Source organism: Durio zibethinus, chromosome 17 (assembly GCF_047325235.1).
Source record: "Durio zibethinus cultivar Kanyao isolate XHJ-2024 chromosome 17, ASM4732523v1, whole genome shotgun sequence".
NCBI classification, from domain to species: Eukaryota; Viridiplantae; Streptophyta; class Magnoliopsida; order Malvales; family Malvaceae; genus Durio; species Durio zibethinus.
The window spans coordinates 21596026-21617450 of NC_143178.1; the positions used below are offsets into that span (position 1 = coordinate 21596026).

The 21425-nt window shown below is 30.8% G+C and overlaps 1 pseudogene across 1 annotated transcript; it reads left to right on the forward strand.

Moving 5' to 3' along the window:
• Positions 1–19887: 19887 nt before the first annotated feature.
• Positions 19888–21021, forward strand: LOC149514111 ((+)-cis,trans-nepetalactol synthase NEPS2 pseudogene; annotated as a pseudogene). The gene has a single exon (XR_016328983.1). The product of XR_016328983.1 is annotated as a (+)-cis,trans-nepetalactol synthase NEPS2 pseudogene (transcript).
• Positions 21022–21425: the final 404 nt, after the last annotated feature.

Consider the following 21425-nt stretch of genomic DNA (forward strand, 5'->3'; position numbering starts at 1 on the left):
ATTGATGATATTGCCCAAGGTATTAGGAAATATAAAAGCATCAGTGGTTGACTTTTTTAAACAATTGGATAAAGGTATAAACCCTTTATCGACTATTTTAGTAGAGACCATTAGATCATTTAATTTTTTTCAAATGAAGGGTGAAAGACGATTTATAGGATGTGCTCACCTACTTTTTATTTGGCTTAAAAGTTACTTTTGAGGAAAAGAAAAGATATCATTTTAGTCGTTCTCCATTCATTTTGATCCTATTAAGAAGTTTGTCTCAAGGAATGATAGAAGGAATGAATAAAAGATTAATGGATGTCAATCTTTCTAGGGCTTACCAATGAAGATATAACATAGAGGGCACCATAGATGCTTTCGATGTCTATCTTGTATAGTTATGGAGACGAGTCATGGGTACCCTTGTTAGAAATATGAGGGCAGTAAGTTATGCACATCTTATGGTTCAAAGACAATATGACTCACTACAGTTCTTCCTTATGACTCATGGACTTAGTTTGCTTGAATTTGATTATGAGGCACTTGGTTATATGAAAAAGGTCCGTGAAGTCATCAAGGCATAGAAACAGGTTAATTGAATGAGTCTGGCTATGCAGATAATATTACGAAAGGTTACCTTGCATAGAGAATGAAAGTGTTAATAAAGCTATGCCTTTATCGATTAATGTTTCAGATAAGTTACCCACTCTTATTTTAGGGCCAATATTATCGACTTTTGAAATCACCTAACTAGAGTTCGAGATTGAAAGAAAAAAGTTAGAGAAAGAGAAAATGGCAATAATGGATTAAGTCAACCAATTAAGATATGATTTGATGATAAAAGATGACATAGTACAGAAGTTAACCAAGGAACGAAAGGTATTGAAAAAAGATTTGCAAGACCTTTATCAAGAAAATAAGAGATTAAGGTTAAACATTAGACCTTCAAGGGCCTCCAAGAAAGATATGAGAGAATTAAGAGAGATGATGGAGTATTGAAAGAATATAGCTTGAGCAAATAAGAAAGTGATCTTTACACTCACTAAAGAACAATACACATGGAAAGAAAAGTTTTCGAGAGCTTCTAAAAAGGTAGCCAAGTACCAAAAAAATGAAAAGCTAAAAGTCGAACTAAAGAAGAAACATAATCAAAACTCTGATTTGTGAAATGAGAAAAAAGCTTTAGAGCAAAAATGAATAAGCTTGGAGCTTTGTTGACCAACAATCAAAACCATATAGACAAGATTTTGATTGAATGGTAAGAGAGAAAGGATTATTGGGCTCGTACTTGTAACATGAAAGTGGATGCTTGAGAAATGTGGAGAATAGAAAGCTTAGTGAGACAACAATACATAGAAAATTTGAACAAGCAAATTTACAAGGTTGTTTGAAAAGCAAGCAACATAGTCAAAAAATGAAAGCACTAGAATAAGAGATTGTACCAACCTAAAGCCACAGTCAAAGATTATTAAACTTTTTATGTGAGGCTAGGGAGCAATATGCTCAAATCTAATATTTTTATGGTTTTAATACAAGGATGATCGAATGATGTATAAAGATTCCCATGGTTAATAAAAGTTTCTTTTTATTTTGATTGATCTAAAACAATACCCCAATTTCCATTACATTTATTCCATACATGTATTTTTAATAAAGGCAAATACTAACAATAATAGCAATGATATTGTATCATGCGATCTAATTCATGGTTAATAAACTAAGGTTTAAGGATAATGAAGCCAAAAAACCTAAGTCAATCAATCTTGCATAGATATAATACTCGTTCTCAGGTTTGAGTTATGGAAGGAGAGAATGTAGCCAAATTTGAGAGAGTAAAAAGGGTACAAGAGAAAATATGAGAAAGAATGATAGAGATATAGTAAAGTATTGAAACATAAATGGCTGAATTAAGATAGTTATTATCTAGTTCATTGAAAGGTAAAAGAGTAGTTAGTGCATCAAGGCCAGAGGAAGAAGTACATATAAAAGAGCCATTATACCCTTCGGGATTCACTCTGCCTCAAGCTTCTTGTCACATACATGTATGGCTACCAAATGTGCGACCATACCCCAATGTCAATCATTCTGCTAGTCAATAACAAATCTACTTAAATACTAATTTGGGATCTATCCCAGTTAACCCTACCATGGTACCAAATCTTGATGACCTAGTTGAACAAGAGAAGTCCTGTGAAATGTCAGAGCCTGTTATGAACTCAAAAATATGAAACATGTATGATCAACTTAAAAAGAGGCTCAAAGCAGTGGAAGGTAATGATATCTATGAGATTATTAACGCTAATGAGCTTAGCTTAGTACCTAATGTAATTATTCTGACAAAATTTAAAATCTCAGATTTTGAAAAATATGACAAAAAAAATGTCCTTCACTTACCTTACCATTTCTGTCGAAAAATGACGGGTCATACCTAGAATGATAAACTCTTGATACACTATTTCTAAGACATTTAATTGGATTGATAGTAAAATGGTATGTGTAGCTAGATCGAAGCTAAATCTGTTTATGGAAATACTTGGCTAAAACTTTCATTACCCAATATAAGCATGTCCTTGATACAGCCCCTAATAGGTTATCATTACAAAATATGAAAAAAAAATCAATGAAAACTTTTAAGAAATATGTGCATCGATAGAGAGATATAGTGGCCCAGGTCCAACTACCACTAACTGAGAAAGAGATAACTGAGGTATTTGTCAACATATTGAAAGCCCCATACTATGACAAGTTGGTGGGAAATGCAATAAAAAACTTTTTTGATATCGTAATTTTAGGAGAAATGATAGAGAACGTCATTAAAAGTGACAAAATTGAAGGGCCTAAAAAAAAGGTAGCAAATTAAAAAAAAAAAAACATAAAGTGCATGCAGTCACTTACAAAAATTCTTCACATTGTCCTTTTGTTCCATATAATCCAAACCCACCATATCCTTCTTATTACCTTGCTACCAACCAAAATTTTCAACAACCATATTATTACCAAGCACCCTAACAACCATCACACAGGCTAAACTTTAATCCTTAACCACTCAATTACATCTTCTCTAATCTACCATTCACCCAACTAACCTACTAAAACAATAACAAAAAAAATCCATAAAATAACAACAATCGAAAAAGACCTCATTTTGACCCAATTCTCATATCTTATATCGATTTGTACCTTCAGTTATTGAGAGGCCACCTTATTGCCCGTGCCCGCATGACACCATTAAAGGCACTTTACCTAAGTGTGAGGATCAAAAGATGTATGGAGAAAGTAAGGACCCCTTTTGAACAAGTGTATGACTATTTGTATGAAACGAGCATGATTCAACCATTATTTTTAGATAAAAGTGAAAGTTATAAAGACCCCGACTAGTTTTGTAAATACTATGAAAGAATGGTCGAACATTCGATCCAAGGTTGTAAAACCTTTAGATGAATATTACAGAGCTTGATGGATGTGGCCATCATTGAGTTTTATGATGATATGATGAGAGTAGTGTGAATATGGTGGGTGATGAGCATTTTGGCAAGTCTTTTATCCCTAAACCTCTTATGGCATAGTATGATGAAAAATTAGAGCTTACAACTGAAAAAGCTAATTTTTTTTCTAGGATGCCAATGATTATTTATGTCCCTAGTCCATTCTCTTACTAGACTGATAAGAAGTCCCATAGAAATATGACTATGATGTTATGATGCAAGGATTTAATATGACCTCAAATGATCCAGGTATGTGGAATACTATAAACATAACAAGTATAAGAAGAATGACTTGAAGTTGCTAATGTTACACTCTTGAGATGTTAGTGAAAGTCAAAAAAGAGAATGGTAGAATAGGAGAAAAAAACATAGAGAAAGTCAAGGTTCTTAGCCAGTGGTAAGCCCAAAAGTGCAGATCAACAAATCAGTATAAAAAAAAGAAGCTTGTAAATTCTTAAAGGTCTTTAAGCATAGCGATTACAGTTTGGTCAATCAGTTGAACAAACTACCAACTCGTATTTTTTTGTTATCACTACTGTTAAATTTTGAGTCGTACAAGAATGCTTTGCTAAAAGTGCTTAACCAAGCTTATGTCGAACATAATATTTCTGTCAAAAAAGTAAATCACATGATTGGGAATATTATAGCCTTGAACTTTTTTACTTTTAATGATGATGAAATATCTCCAGAAGGGCGAAGTAGTGTTAAGGCCTACACATAACTATTAAGTACAAAACCCACACCATGGCTAAAGTATTGATTAATAATAGGTTATTTATTAATGTCATGCTTTTTATGACATTGTCAAAACTGCCAGTTGACTCTTCCCACATGACAAATAGTCATATGATTGTAAGAGCTTTTGATAGAACAAGAAAAGAGGTGATTGGCAATATAGAGATTTCGTTATAGATTGGCCCATGTACTTTCAATGTCCCATTTCAGGTGATGATATAACACCTACATATAGTTGTTTACTTGAAAGACATTGGATCCATACCATTAGAGCTGTACCTTTATCTTTACACCAAAAAGTGAAATTCATTGTTGAAGAGAAATAAGTTTGCTTAAATGGTGAAAAAGATTTGTTAGTAACCAAAATCTTGACTACTCTTTATGTTAAAGCTACAGAAGAGGTGATTGAATGCTTCTTTAAGGCTTTCGAAGTAACAAATGCTGCTTATGTTAGAGAAAGGTTAAAGATATAGATCTCTCGACTATCAAAAACTACGGGTATCATGATCAAGCAAATTATTGGCAAAAGTTGGCAAGCGGGACAATTTTTTAGAAGTTTTTTACAAGAAATCAAGAAGGCACTGAGCATAACTAAGAATAAAAAGAGATGAGGTTTGGGTTATAAACCTACTACAGTTGATAAAAGCAATATGATACAAGAAAAGAAAGAAAAGGAAATGGCACACCACAAAGGGTATAAATCAGTTGATGGAAGGATGGTGTTCCCCTATATGTATAAGATATTCGATACTAGCGAATATGTCCATCTTGAATTGTCAGAGTTTAAAAAAGGTGAGTCATCAATGGGATTAGAGGAAGTTTTTTCTCAAGTTTATATTAGGGCAAATGAGAAAGATGTGCATAATGAAAAGATGTTCTTTTTTCTTTTCCTAGGTTAGAAAATCCAAGAATGATGCACCATTTTTCTTTCTTGAACCATTCAAACTTAAGAATTCCAATTACTTCTGCTTAAGAGCATGCGGGCGTTAAATGTATAGGCTTACTTTCATTATCCTAATAAAATGATGAATGTGATGCATTTCACATATACCATGTTCTCTATTTTTTTTTTTCTTTTTCATAGCTATTCTCCTTGCCTTTGCCAAAATCAATATATATTTCTTTATGATTATACACTTTTTCAGGTCTTTTAATAATGACCATTATGGATAACTAAGGCAATAACGCCAGGTTTGATTTGAAAATTTGATTCACATTAGCGAGCTTGATAACAATTTTAATTTAGAAGACTATGATTTATCTCATGATCTGTTGAAATGGATAGAGTAAGAGGAGAAAATTATAGAACTCCATCAAGAATCTATCGACTTGTTCAACTTGTGAGATGGTAAAAATAAGAAAGAAGTTAAGATTGATACTTCACTATCATCAATTGAGAAACAAAAACTGGTAAATTTGTTGCAAGAATATATGGATGTATTTGCATGATCTTATCAAGTTATGCCCAAACTTAGTACAGATGTGGTTGAACATAGATTGCCTTTAAAACCAAAGTGTCAACTGATATAGCAAAAGTTAAGACACATGAAGTCAGAAATGTTACTGAAGATAAAAGAAGAAGTAAAGAAGCAATTTGACATAGGTTTTTTAGAAATAACCAAGTACCTTGAATGGGTAGCCAATATAGTTCCAATTTTTAAGAAAGATGAAAAAGTTAGAATGTGTGTAGACTACCAAGATTTAAATAGGGCTAACCCAAAGGATAATTTTATGTTGCTACATATTGATACCCTTGTGGATAACACTACTAAGCACTCCACCTTTTCATTTATGGATAGGTTTGCTAGCTATAATCGGATCAAAATGGCTCATCAAAACATGAAAAAAAAAAACTACATTCATAACCATGTAGGGTATATTTTGCTATAATGTCACATCTTTTGGGCTAAAGAATGCCGGTGCCATATATCAAAGGGTAATGTTCACTTTTTTTCATGATATGATACATAAGAAAATAGAAGTGTATGTCGATGATATGATAGCTAAGTTTTAGGAAGGTGAAGATCATGTTGCTAATTTCAGAAAGCTCTTTGAAAGGTTGCAAAAATACTAGCTCAAGTTGAATTCAGCTAAATTCACTTTTGGTATTAAATTTAAAAAATTGCTAGGGTTTATAGTTAGTGAAAGAGATATAGAAGCAAACCCTGATAAGATTCGAGCCATTAAAGAGTTGTCAGCACTACGCACGTAGAAAGAAGTGAAAGACTGTTTAGGACAATTGAATTATATTTCTCATTTCATAACTCAACTCATCTCAAAATATGATCCAATCTTTAAGTTGCTTCGTAAAAATAATCTAGGTGAATGGGATAAAGAATGCCAAAATGCCTTTGAAAAGATTAAATAGTATTTGACAAGCTCACTGGTGTTGGTACCACTAGTTGCAAGAAGGCCATTGATTTTATATTTAATAGTGCAAGAAAAATCAATGGAATGTGTATTAGGGCAAAATGATGAAATTGGTAAAAAAAAGCATGCTATCTACTATTTGAGTAAAAAGTTTATAGAGTACGAGACCAAGTACCCTCAAATAGAAAAAATATGTTATGCTCTGGCTTGGACTCCTTGTAGACTCAAGCAGTACATGTTCTATCATACGACTTGATTGATATTGAAATTGGATCCCCTTAAGTACGTTTTTAAAAAACTATCTCTATTAGGCAAGATAGTGAGATGGTAAGTCATGCTTTCAGAATATGATATTGTATATGTGACATAAAAATCCATTAAAAAGAGTGTAATAGCGGATTTTCTCATTGATCGAACTATAGAAGATTATGATCATATGAAGTTTGAGTTTCCAAATGAAGACTTAATGGTGACCTTACAGGATGAAAATGAGAAGCTTGTAAGAAAAGTGTGGAAGATGTTTTTTGACGGAGTATCCAATATAATAAGGCATAGCATTGGGGCAGTGCTAATATCCTTAAAAGGAAATTATTACCCCTGTACTGCAAGGTTAGACTTTAATTGCACAAATAATATTACTGAATATGAAGAATGTGCCATGGATTTATAGATGGCCATTGATAAGAAAATTGAGACACTAGAAGTATATGAAGATTTAACCTTGGTAATTTATCAATTAAAAGGTGCATAGAAGACTAGGGATCCAAAATTAGTGTTATACAAAAAACACATAACTAGCTTGATAAAAAGTTTAAAGAGACCAATTTCAACATGTTTCTTAATAAGAAAATCAGATTACTGATGCCTTAGCTACTTTGGCAGCAATGTTCAAGTTAAATGATAGTATGAGAATCTAGCCCATCAAGGTACAAATTAGAAATTTACTAACCCATTGTTTGAAAATAAAAGAGGAGATAGATCGACAATCGTGGTATTATGACATTATGCATTATATCAAGCCCCAAAATTACCTCGAGCATGCCTTAAAAAATGATAAGAGGATTATCCAAAGATTAACAGTAGGATTTGTGCTTGATGGAGAAATCCTGTATAAGAAGAGCTAAGACCAAATCTTACTAAGGTGTGTATATGTTGTTAAAGCAAGAAAAATACTTGAACACACGAGAGAATTTGTGAAACATATGTCAATGGGCATATGATGGCCAAACAGATTATGAAAGTGAGTTACTACTGGTTTACAATGGAAAATGATTACATCAGTTATGCCATAAAGTGCCATAAATACCAAATTTATACGAATAAAATCCATTCCTCTCCAGTCTCACTGTATATCTTGGCATCACTGCAGCCATTCTCTATGTGAGGAATAGATATGATTAGACCTATAACCCCAAAAGCTTCAAATAGGAATCATTTTATATTTATGATAATTAATTACTTCACTAAGTGGGTGGAAGTAGCTTCATATGCTAATATTATATGATCAGTGGTATACATATTTATAAAAAAAGAGATAATATATCGATATAGGTTCTCAAAAAAGATTATCTTTGATAATGTTAACAACTTGAACAATAAAATAATGAAAGAATTATGGGCATAGTTTAAGATAAAGCATCACCATTCAACACCATATCACCCAAAAATGAATGGTGTGATAGAAGCTACGAATAAGAATATAAAAAATGACTAATACATTTAGTGACTAGCATAAAAAGTTACCTTTTGCCCTATTTGCCTATAGAACATCAATTTGAACCTCTATAAGGGCCATCCCATTTTCGCTAGTGTATAGGATCGAGATTGTATTATCGATCAAAGTGAAAATTCCTTTTCTAAAAGTTTTGATGGAGGTAAAATTGGATGAAGTAGATTAGGTTTCAAACTGTTTTGAGCAATTGAATCTTATAGAAGAAAAAAAGCTTTTGGCATTCAGCCATCGACAAATGTACCAAAGAAGAATCATGTAAGCAAATGACAAGAAGATACAACCCCAGTACTTTCATGAAGGTGAATTGGTTTTAAAAAAAATTTTGCCACATTAACATGACAACAGAGGAAAGTGAATGCCCAATTAAGAAGGTCCATACGTGGTAAACAAGGCATTCTTTAGTGGAGATCTGATCATTACAAAAATGGATAGTGATGAATTGCCAAACTTTATGAATTCAGACACTGTTAAGAAATATTTTGCTTAAAAAAAAGAAAAAAGAGATAATTCACATTACCCAAAAAAGGTGATTTGAACCAATGGGGGATTGTTTAAGCTAAAAACTTGAAAAGGTTACTTAAATGAAGGTGGAGCTAGGAGAAATCCTTCAAAGAACTAAAAGATGGCACACAACCAGACGAATCAATGCCAAAATTAAAGGAGATGACTTTTGGGGGCAAGTTTCCATTAGTTGCAAATATGGGGTAAAAATTGGTTATATGAGATCAAACGTAGCAAGATCACAAATATAACGAGTTCTTGGGAAAAGACCTTGTTCGAGTAAGTCAAGGTCGTTTAAATGTTCATTATTTAGAGAATTGATATTTGATTCTTGAAATGCTTTTGAATTATCTTCTCTTTATGTTTCAAAAAACTTATCTTTATCTTTCTAAACCAAAATACCCCATTGTCGACTAAGTTTTATAATTCAATCTTGAACATGAAATCATGGCATTTGTCATTTAAAGTTAAGATAATGACTGATAAAGCTCATGATAGACCAATGCATCACTAAAAAAAAAAAAGATTGTAAGAAGGACGAAAATAACAATAAAGCATTAAAAAAATGAAAAAAAATTAATTGATCATCAAAACAAGAAGATAAAAAAAAGGAAGAAAAGATAAAGAAAAAACTCTAAGAAGATTTTAGAGCAATCAAAAGTCAAATTGGTCCATCAGAAGTTAGAGATTCCAAAATAAGAGGAAATAAAAACAACTTAATGAAAATCAAAAGATTAAAAAAAAATGAGAATACTAGAAGCGGCTTTTAAAATCTAAAAGAATTGAACCAATTTTAAAACTTGAATTAACATGAATGAAAGTGCATGATATAAATCATTAATTATATTTTTTTATCCAATACAATCATTGCATGCATCACATATCTCTTATGATAAGTTGCATTAAAGGTTTCTTTATGAGACATTAGGAAAAATCAACATGTTTTTATTTTTCAAAACAAGGATGATGGTCATAAATATGAAATGTCAACTCTAGCATGATTTTAAAAATTGAGACTAGCGATTTGTGGAGTACCTAATCCTTTATTTTTAGACTCACAGCTCAATCTTGGTCACATTTATTCTTTGACTCATGGTTCAATCTCGGTCATCATTATTTTTTGACTTGTAGTTCAATCCTAGTCTTTTTATTTTTTGACTTGTGATTCAATCCCAATTATCGTTATTCTTTAAATCGCAGTTTAATCCCAGTCATTTTTATTTTTCTAACTTGCAGTTCAATCCCAGTCATCATTATTCTTTGACTCGCTGTTTAATCCTGATCATTTTTTATTTTTAACTCCTAATTCAATCCTGGTGGTCGTTATTTTTTGACTTGCAATTCAATCCCAATTGTCATTATTCTCTTACTCATGGTTTAATCCCAATCGTTTTTATTTTTTTTGACTCGTGGTTTAATGTTGATCGTTTTTATTTTTTGACTTAAGACTCAATCCCAATTGTCGTTATTTTCTAACTTGCAATTTAATTCTGATAATTTTTACTTTTTGACTCATGGTTCAATCCCAATCGCTATTATTTTTTGACTTACAATTCAATCCTAATCATCGTTATTTTTTGACTTACGATTTAATCTCAATCATTTTTATTTTTTGACTTGCAGTTCAATCTTGTTATTTTTTAACATGTGGTTTAATGCCAATCATTGTTATTCTCTGACTCACGATTTAATCTCGGTCATTTTTATTTTTTGACTCATCGTTCAATCCCGGTCGTCGCTATTTTTTAACTTACAGTTCAATCCTAGTCGTTGTTATTTTTTGACTCGCGATTTAATCCTAGTCAGTTTTATTTTCTTGACTCATGATTTAATCCCTATCGTTTTTATTTTATGACTTACAGTTCAATCCTAGTTGTTGTTATTCTCTAACTCGCGATTTAATTTCGATCACTTTTACTTTCCAACTTGCTATTTAATCCCAGTCATTATTATTTTTTGACTTGTGATTCAATCTCAGTCATCTTTATTTTTTAGACTCACGATTTAATCCTAGTCATCATTATTCTTTGACTCGTGGTTCAATCTCGATCGTTTTTAATTTTTTTAATTCGCAGTTCAATCCTAGTCTCTTTATTTTTTGACTTACAGTTCAATCTCGGTCTCATTATTTTCTAACTTGGAGTTCAATCTAGTCTCATTGTTCTCTTACTTATGTTTCAATCTCTTTATTCTTTGACTCACTGTATCATCTCAGTCGTTTTTTATCGCTTAACTTTAAAACACAAAAAAGAAAACAAAAACAATAATAACAATAACAATAATAACAATAACAATAATAATAATAATAATAATGATAATAATAATGATAATAATAATAATAATAATAATAATAATAATAATAATAATATTGGTTTAATTAAAAATAGTTTCTTTTTTAAAATAAAAAAAAAAAGAGTTGGGACAGGGACAAGTGTGGTGCCATGCATGGCACCAGCCTATTCACCTGTTCCTGCCACCACTGTTCCCAACCCCGACCATACCCTACTAGCCTACCCACCTACCTGCATAGCACCATATCTATGGAACCCATACCCAGAGACCTTGCACCTTACAAACCCCACCACATGTAGCAAATATAGTCCCAGTAAAGTGAGAATGTGTGTTGATTATCGAGATCTGAACAAAGCAAGTCCAAAAAATAATTTTCCATTACCCCATATTTGATATTTTAGAGGATAATATCATTAGGCACTCTATTTTCATTCATGGATGAGTTTTCAAGCTACAATCAAGTTAAAATGGCATAAAAAGATATGAAAAAGACTACTTTTGTGACATTATGAGAAACGTTTCGCTATAAAGTCATGCTCTTTGATTTGAAAAATATCGAGGTAACTTATCAAAAAGCTATGGTGACTCTATTCCATGATATAGTGCATAAAAAAATAGAAGTCTATATAGACAACATGATTGCCCCACGAAAAAAAAAATCATAAAGCTAATATCAAAAAGTTATTTAAGAGATTAAGAGCGTTTTAGCTCAAGCTCAATCTAGCTAAATGCACGTTTAGTGCAACCTTAAAAAAATTATTAGGATTTATCATTAGTAAAAGAGAAATTGATGTGGATCTAGATAAGATACACACCATCCAAGAGCTACCACTTTCACATACGTAAGAAGAAGTAAGAGAATTTTTAAGGAGATTGAATTATATTGCTCATTTTATTTCCCAACTTATAGCCAAATGTGATATCATATTCAAAATTCTTCAAAAACATGAGTCAAGAGAATGGGATAATGTTTATCAAATGACATTTGAAAAAGTTAAAGAATACTTATCAAACCCACCAATATTAATGCCATCTATCCTTGGAAGGCCTCTCATCTTGTATTTAACGGTGCATGAAAAATCAATGAAATGTGTTATAGGATAACATGATGAAACAGAAAAGAAAGAATAAGCCATTTACTACCTGAGCAAAAAGTTCACTGATTATGAGTTCAAGTATTCACCATTGAAAAAAATGTGTTGTGCACTAGCTTGAACAACTCGTCGGCTTAAACAGTACATGTTATATCATACCATTTGGCTTATTTCGAAACTAGATCCAATCAAGTACATCTTTGAAAAGCCTTCATTGTTGAGAAGAATAATAAGATAGCAAGTGCTACTTTTTTAATATGATATTGTGTATATCTCCCAAAAGCCAATCAAAAGAAGTGTTATCACTAAATTTCTTATAAAACACACTCATGAAGATTATGTGCCTATGACATTTAATTTTTCAAATGAAGACTTAATGTCTATATTGCATATAGATAAAGAAGAGCATAATAAAGATATATGAAAAATGTATTTTAATATACATCGAACGCTTTGAGGTATGGTATAGGAGTAGTTTTGATATCTCCAAAAGAAAATTACTACCCAATCACTGTAAAATTAAACTTTAATTGCACCAATAATATGGTAAAATATAAAGTACATGTTATAGATCTTCAAGCTGTTATTGAAATAAAAGCTCATACATTGAAAGTTTATGGAGACTTTGCCTTGGTCATATACCAATTACGAGGAGAATAGGAAATCAGAGATTCAAAGTTGGTTCTATACTAAAAGTACATATCAAAATTGATTAAAAAATTTAAAAATTTTGGTTTCATCATTTACCTCGATAAGAGAATTAGATGGTGGATGCTTTGGTTACATTGGCAACAATGTTCAAGTTAATTGAAAATGTTAAAATCCAACCCATCAAGTTGAATTTATGAGAGAAACCAGCTCACTATTCAAATGTTGAGGAAAAAGTTGATGGAAAACCATGGTATTTTGATATATTACAATATGTTAAGTATCAGCAATACCCAAAGTATGTATTACAGAATGATAAGAGAACTTTGAAAAGATTGGCAATGGGCTTTTTTTTGGATGAAAAAATTTTATATAAAAGAAGTCGAGACCAAATATTATTGAGATGTGTGAATGCTACTGATGCCAAAAAGTTACTAAAAGAAATCTACGAAGGTGTTTGTGGAACTCATGCAAATAGCCATATGATGACTAAACAGATCATGAGAGCAGCATACTATTGGTTGACAATTAAAAAAGATTACATTGACTATGCTAAAAAATACCATAAATGTCAAATTTATACAAACAAGATGCAAGTTCTTCTAACGTCTTTGCATGTTATATCAATACTTTGACCTTTCCCTATGTAGAGAATGGATGTGATTGGGCCCATTACACCAAAAGCTTCAAATGGATACCATTCATCTTAGTGGTAGTTGACTACTTTACAAAATGGGTAAAAGTGGCTTCATACACTAAGGAAACAAGAATGGTGGTTTGCAAGTTCATAAAAAAAGAGATTATAAGTTAATATGGCCTTTCAGAAATGATCATTTCAAATAATGCTCTTAATTTGAACAATAAAATGATGACTAAGGTTTATGCTCAATTCAAAATCAAACACTATAAATTAGCACCTTATTGTTTGACAATGAATGAGGCAATTGAAGAGGTTAATAAGAACATAAAGAGAATTGTTGAAAAGATGATACATGTATATAAATATTGGTATGAAAAGCTATCATTTGCATTACATGCTTGTCGAACTTTGATTCATACATCTACAAGAGCTACATCATTTTCACTAGTATATGGGATAGAGGCAATGTTGCCCATTGAAGTTAAAATTCTTTCCTTATGCATTCTCATGAAAGTTAACTTGGAAAAAGCTAAGTGGATTCGCGATCAATATGAACAGTTGAATTTTATTGAAGAAAAAAGATTAGTTGTACTTTGCCAGGTCAACAGTATCAAAGAAGAATGTTGCGAACTCATGACAAAAAAGATCATCCATGATAATTTCAATAAGGAGAATTAGTATTGAAAAACATTTTTCCTAACTAACAGAATCTTCGAGAAAAATAGATTCTTAATTAGGAAGGCCCATATGTGGTGAAAAAAACCTTTTTTGTTGAGGCACTAATCTTGGTAAGAATGGATGGAGATGATCTGCCAAATCCAGTCAATGTTAATGCAGTAAAAAAATGTTATACTTAAAAAAAATGAAAAAGTAAAATGAACTAAAAAGATATCTGAGTTGAAAACCAGAAAAGGTAATTTAGATAAAACAAAAGTATTGAATAGAGTGGGCTAATTCTCAATATGTGCCAGAAGATCTCATTGGTTTTAGGCTGGCTTGGTCAGCTACATTTTCAAAAAGTCAAAGGCACTAATTAAGAGTTTTCAAAAAAGAATCCATGATGAATTAGTTTATGATGGTCTAATTATTCATTATGTGATTACTTGTTTACTTTGTTATTTTTTTTAGATAATGCATGAAACACTTCTCCCTTTTATTAAAATAAAATACCTTTTTGTTTATCCATCCTTTATCTCTCTTATTAAAAAAATGTGTAATGTGTTATAATTTTCATGAAATTCAAAAGATGATGAAGAAACAACAATGACCATGAAAAGCACACACATTATTTTAAAGGAGATTTACAATGATAAGCAAAATAGAAAGGAACAAAGGTCAATGAGAAGGGAAGCTTATAAGTCATAAAAGTGATAGACATTGAATGTGGGAAATGTGAAAAGAAATTTTTTTATCTGCACTTAATCAGTTGCTGAAATGCATGAAAATCAAGAGAAGAAGAAATGACATAAACATTGAAAAATTTTGAGGATTAAAAGAAAATGACAAAAAAAACAAAGAAATAAAATGGTCTTTTCATTTGTATTATAAGTGCATTTGCCTCATGATCATCATTCATTACATGACATCGCAAAAATATGAAAATGTCATTCATGTACGCACGTGATATAACAGATATATAAGTCTAAGACAATCCAAGACTAATAAGAGAAAAAGTTAAAAGAAAAAAAAAATGTGAACCCTCTGTTTAGAGAAATCTTTCAAATACCATTACCTATCAAAGTTTTTAGTTTAAAGTTTCATTGCCTTTGGTCAAAAGAGCCATTTAAAGTTTCATTCCCTCTGGTCAGAGGAGCCTTTTAACATTTAAAGTTTTATTGTCTCTAGTTACAGGAGCTTTTTAACATTTAAAATTCCATTGCCTCTGGTTAGATGAGCCTTTTGAATTTAAAGTTTCATTGCCTCTAGTCAAATGAGCATTTTTTTTAATTTAAAGTTTTATTGTTTTTGGTTAAAAGAGTTTTTTAATTTTAAGAGCCTCTGCTCAGAGGATTTTATCAAAATTAGGCATGATTTATAAGACCAAAGGGCAAATCTATAAGTCTTCTTAGATTTTTAATTTAAATTTTTGTTGTCTCTGGTTAGGGAAGCCATTTAAAGTTCATTGCCTTTGGTTAGAGAAGCCTTTTGAATTTAAAGTTTCTTTATTTCTGTTTAGATGAGCCTTTTGAATTTAAAGTTCATTGCCTCTGGTCAAATGAACCTTTTAACATTTAAAGTTTCGTTGCCTCTTATTAGAGAAGCCTTTTAGCATTTAAAGTTTCACTGCCTCTGGTTAGAGGAGTCTTTTGAATTTAAAGTTCATTGTTTCTGGTTAGAGGAATCTTTTTAACATTTAAAGTCTTGTTGCCTCTAGTTGATGGGCTTTTTGAATTTAAAGTTCATTGCCTCTGGTCAGAGAAGCCTTTTAACATTTAAACTTTCATTGTCTCTAGTTAGAAAAGCCTTTTAATATTCAAAATTTGTTGCCTCTAGTTAGAGGAGTCTTTTGAATTTAAAGTTCGTTACCTCTAGTCAGAGAAGCCTTTTGAATCTAAAGTTTTGTGATCTAAAAGAGCCTTTTGAATTTAAAGTTCATTGCCTCTAGTTAAAAGAGTCTTCTGAATTTAAAGTTTTGTTGTCCTTGGTTAGAGAAGCCTTTTGAATTTAAAATTTTGTTGCCTTTGGTTAAATGAGCCTTTTTTAATTTTAAAAAATTTTCATAACCTCTGTTTAAAGAAGCCTTTCAAATTTTTTTTCAAAAAAAAATTTTATGTTCAATATTTTGTCTTTTGTATGTGTTTATCCGAATAAAATTGGTATCTTTTTATTTTTACTTTATTCCTGATTCTTATAAATAAGTAAAAAGAGGCAGTTGTAGGCACTAATTTTGTCTGATTCTATTTTAACTTAAATATAAATTTTTTATATTATTATTATTATTATTCTACTTCTTTACGAAAAAAAGAAAAAAGTAAAAAAAAAAAGATTTGGTTTCAACTCTGGCAATTGAAATCAAGTTGCCAGAGTGGCCTTTTTTTTCTCTGACACTGTCTAACTTGGCAGCTTGAAATCCGATGATCAAAAGTCACCAAACAAGTTGCCAAAATTTTTCACAAAGGATCTTAAGAGATCTGATATTTGAATTCCAAAGGCTCTATAAATGGAACCAATTCTTGCAAGTAGAATGGAAAAAAAACATAAAGAAAAACGAGGAAGCCCAAGGGTTTTACAAAAAAAAAAAAAAAAAAACACAAGAGCCATAAAAAAAACCACCTCAGTCTTTTTAAAGAGGAACCAGTAGCAAACACAAAAAAAAACCCCCAAGAATGAAATTTTTGATTTATGAGGTTTTAAGTTTTTTTTTTTTGAAAAATTTGGTTTTTAAGGAGTGTTTAGAAAACAAAAGGGATCAATTTGAGATTTTTTGAGAATTTTTGGAAATTTTTTTGAGTTACCGAATTCTGAAAAATTTTAAAATTTTCGGCAATCGAATTCTAAGAATATCATCAGAATCTAGAAAACTTTAAATTTTTTGACACCGCTAAAGATTTCGACCACCGATGTGCGACAATGAGCAACTAGAATCTGGGTGGCCATGGTGGCCAACGAAGGGGTTGTATTTTTTAGAGAGAGAGGCTCTAGGGTAAAGAGATAGGTGAAAAAATAAAAAAAAATAAAAAAAACCTTTTATAAGCATTCCAAAATAACGTTGTTTTGAGTGTCTAACTTGCGTCCAACCCACGTAGGATCCATGCGTCAACGCACGCTTCGACCCAAATCATTTGGTAGGTTTTCCCTTTTTTTTTTTTTTTTTTTCTATTTTGATTTTGATTTTATTTATTTTGGTGTTGATTTTTATGTTATTTTTTATATTTGTTTTTATTTTTTTTATGATATTATTGTTATTATTATTGTTATTTTATATTATTACTAGTAATAATTCTTTTAGAAATAAATAAATAAAAAGAAAAAATAGAACTAAAATAAAATATGGACCTAAAAGATATAGTATGCAAAAAAAAATTAATAATAATAATAACTATTTAAAGAAAATAAAATTTTATTGCAAGTAAAAATGTTATTTAAGTTTCACCAAAGTGTTGGAATAATTTAAAAAATTATTTTTGCTAAAAAATAAAATTTAATAAAAAAGATAAACAAAATAAAATAATGATAAATTATTTGAATGAATCTTTTAAATGTAATTTTTAGAGAAAGCTAAAAGAATTTGGTTTTCTTTAATTATTGCAAGTAAAAATAATTTTTTGGATTTCACTATAAAGTTGGAATAATCCAAAATTATTTTTACTAGAACAAAGGTTTATTTAAACAATATAAAAAAATAATAAAAAATAAAAATGAAATAATGATAATTGATATTTTGAATAAATCTTTATAAAAAATGTAATTTTTTAAAGAAAATTGAAAGAGTTTGATTTTTTTAATACAAATAAAAGATTAATATTTTTAGATTTCGTCGATGAATCAGGATAACCTAAAATTTTTTAAATAATAAAAAATTAGTAATAACAAAAAAATAATCAGAATAAAAATTAATTAATTAATTAAATCCTTTAATTGTCATAAAACATTATTTTTATTTAGGATCTCATCAAAAGTTGAGTTGATCCTAAAATTTGTTCAAAATTTTTAAGATTTTGTCAAAAAATCAAGATAATCTTAAATTTTATTTAATAAAATTTGAAAACTCACTAAAGAGTCGAGATGTTCCTAAAGTCATTTTATAAAAAATATATATATCTTATGACAAAATTTCGAGAATTTTGTAAATGGTTAATTTTCTCGAAATTTTTTTAAATAAAGATTTTTTATAATTTCGCCAAAGCAGTGAAGAATTTATATAATATGAAATAATAATAATATTAATTTCACAACAAAGAAATGTTTTTCATAAATAAATTTTAGAAAATTAAATTTAAATATAAAAAGATCGCATCATCAAAATTAAAGTATTATACATGTTTAATTGGTACCGTTCTTTGAACGGGCGACGTGAAAATGCTAATATTTTTCTCACGCATAATCATACCTCTAGACCCAACTCTAATTTCGTAAACCTAAACTTCTTTTAGTAAGTCTTAATTAATTTAAAAAATTTTATTAAAAGATTATATTTTGAGTAGTCAATCACATCAAAAAAAAAATTAGTGATGATTCTGAAAATTTTCATCAAATATAGCTATCAAGTCCCTCCGATCGAAAAATTATTATGATAAATTGGTACGTTCGGAAACAACCCTTTTAAAATTTTCAATTTCGAGAAGATTGGAAGTTGCTTTCTCTGTAATTGCTTCGAAGCAATCGTGTTCAGTAGGCATTCAAACAAAGGTAAAAACCTTAGAACACTCACAATTTCACAGTTCTATTAAAATACCTACACCATATTTTACTGTTTTAGTTTGATGATTGAATTATTGTTTTTTATACTCATTTATTGTCTTTAAAGTTTAAAAATAAAACATGTCAGTTATTTGTCTAAGACATGGATTCTGAATTTCTTTATTGTTGTTTAAAATGTTTATGCTGGACTTTGAAAATAAAGCCTTCAAATCAACAGAAGCACAAACAAAAATATCAAGAAATTTTTGAAAATTTTGGTTTTAGGTACTAATGTTTGTTTGTTTTTAGCTACATATACTTACTATTCCTGTTATATTCTCATTATGAAATACAATTTTCTATCACGATACATTATTTAAACGTAATAGCTTTGAAATATACATTGTTTAATTAATAATCTTACTCAAAAAATCTATTCTATTGATGTCCAGTTGACTGATTGAAAGTCCCATCAAAATTCCAACTACAGCTTTGAATCAAAAACAATCTAGGTACGTTAAAATTTTCTAATGAAATAATATTTATTCAGATAACTGAACGCCACTGACGAGGATTTCTCTCCCATGATAGGCAGATTTTCGCACATGCATTGTCACCCATGCAAGGAAAAGTGGAAACGTAGCGGCTAATAGTCTAGATGCCCAAGTGTCTAGGCATTGGTTGAGTGTCCTGAAATTATCGATGGGATTGTACTTTTAGAGATTCCTTTCTGATTAATAAATAAAAAAAATTTAATATTTTATTTGTATCATAAAAATTTATTTAGATATAAATTAAATGTTTAAAATTTATTTAAATATATAATTTAAATTTTTTATTTAATTTGTTAATAAAGTGTTAGATTTTTAATTTTAATAATTAAAATTTTAATTGTAATAATTTTAAATTTAAAAATAATAATTTAAATAATATAAAAATAATAAATTTCTATGTTTTCCAACCCTGAAAACATTTTGTTTCCAAACTATAAATTCAACAGTATCTGTATCTGATCTTTCTCTTTTTTCTTTTTTTAATTGTTTGGCATCTTTCAGGTCACGTTCCTAGCTTCCATATCATTTTTCTCATTTTGTTATTATTCTCTATTAAAAAAGAAAAAAGAAAAATGTCATCGGAATATCTTTTGGGCTCTATGCCTTTATATATGTTGGTGCTCACCGCTTCTTTGCTTGCCATTGTGTTGCAAACCAAAGATTAATCCCCATAATGTCTAATAACAAGCTAGAAGGCAAAGTAGCCATCATCACTGGTGGAGCAAGCGGTATCGGCAAAGCCACCGCCTGTCTTTTTGCTGATCAGGGTGCCCGTATTGTGGTGATTGCTGACATCCAAGATGAACTAGGCCGGCAAGTAGCCGCATCAATTGGTTCCCAAAAGTGCAGCTACATTCACTGTGATGTTTCTGATGAAGAGCAAGTCGAAGCTATGGTGGAATGGACGGTCCAAAATTATGGGCAGCTTGACATCATGTTTAGCAACGCTGGGATAATTCGTTCCAAGAAATGCACCTCCAATCAAACCGTTCTTGATCTAGACCTCGCAGCTTTTGACCACGTATTCGAGGTCAACGTCCGTGGCATGGCTGCGTGTGTTAAACACGCGGCTCGTACCATGGTTGAGAAGCGTGTAAGAGGGAGTATCGTCTGCACGGCTAGTATCGCTGCCAGCATTGGTGGCGATGAAGATACTGATTACTTCATGTCAAAGCATGCGGTGTTGGGATTGGTAAGGTCAGCGAGCAACCAGCTTGGAGTTCACGGGATTAGGGTAAACAGCGTGGCGCCACATGTGGTGGCAACCCCATTAGCGTGCTCCGTGCTGGGAATGGAAGCACAGGAAGCTGAGAAGCTTTTTGAGTCGCAAGCTAAGTTGAAAGGGGTGGTTCTCAAAGAGAAGCATGTAGCTGATGCTGTATTGTTTCTAGCATCCCAGGATTCCGAGCTTGTCAGCGGACATGACTTGGTGGTGGATGCTGGATATCTTGGCAAATAATTAATGTCTGGTTTGGTGGATTGGCCATCATCCGATAAAAAAAATGAAATAAAGTGCATTTGTGTAACCACTCTAGCCACTATGTGTGGCCCTGGCCTCTCCAGTCCACTTTTGTTGTTAATTGTACTGTGCTTTTATCTAACTTAATTATCAAATAAAGGAAGGGAATTTCCTTTTAAGATAAAATATTGGGGCCAAATATCTAGTTCAGTCCATAAGTACAATGCTTTTAAATCAGACCGGAGATTGAATGATGAAAATTTTGGGTATCCCTTTTAATCGTTCCCATCAATTTATCCAATTGGTTTGATATTATTTAAGAGAAATACAATACAATTATTATAATGCACGTTAGCAGGAAAGCTGAGATTGAGGCAGAGTGAATCCCTAAGGGTATAATGGCTCCTCTATATTAACTTCTTTCTCTGGCTTTGATGCATTAACGATTCCTTTACCTTTCAATGAACTAGATAATAACTATCTTAATTCAGCTATTTATGCTTCAATACTTTACTGTATCTCCATCATTCTTTCTCTTATTTTCTTTTGTGCCCTTTCTACTCTCTCAAATTTGGCTATGTTCCTCCTTC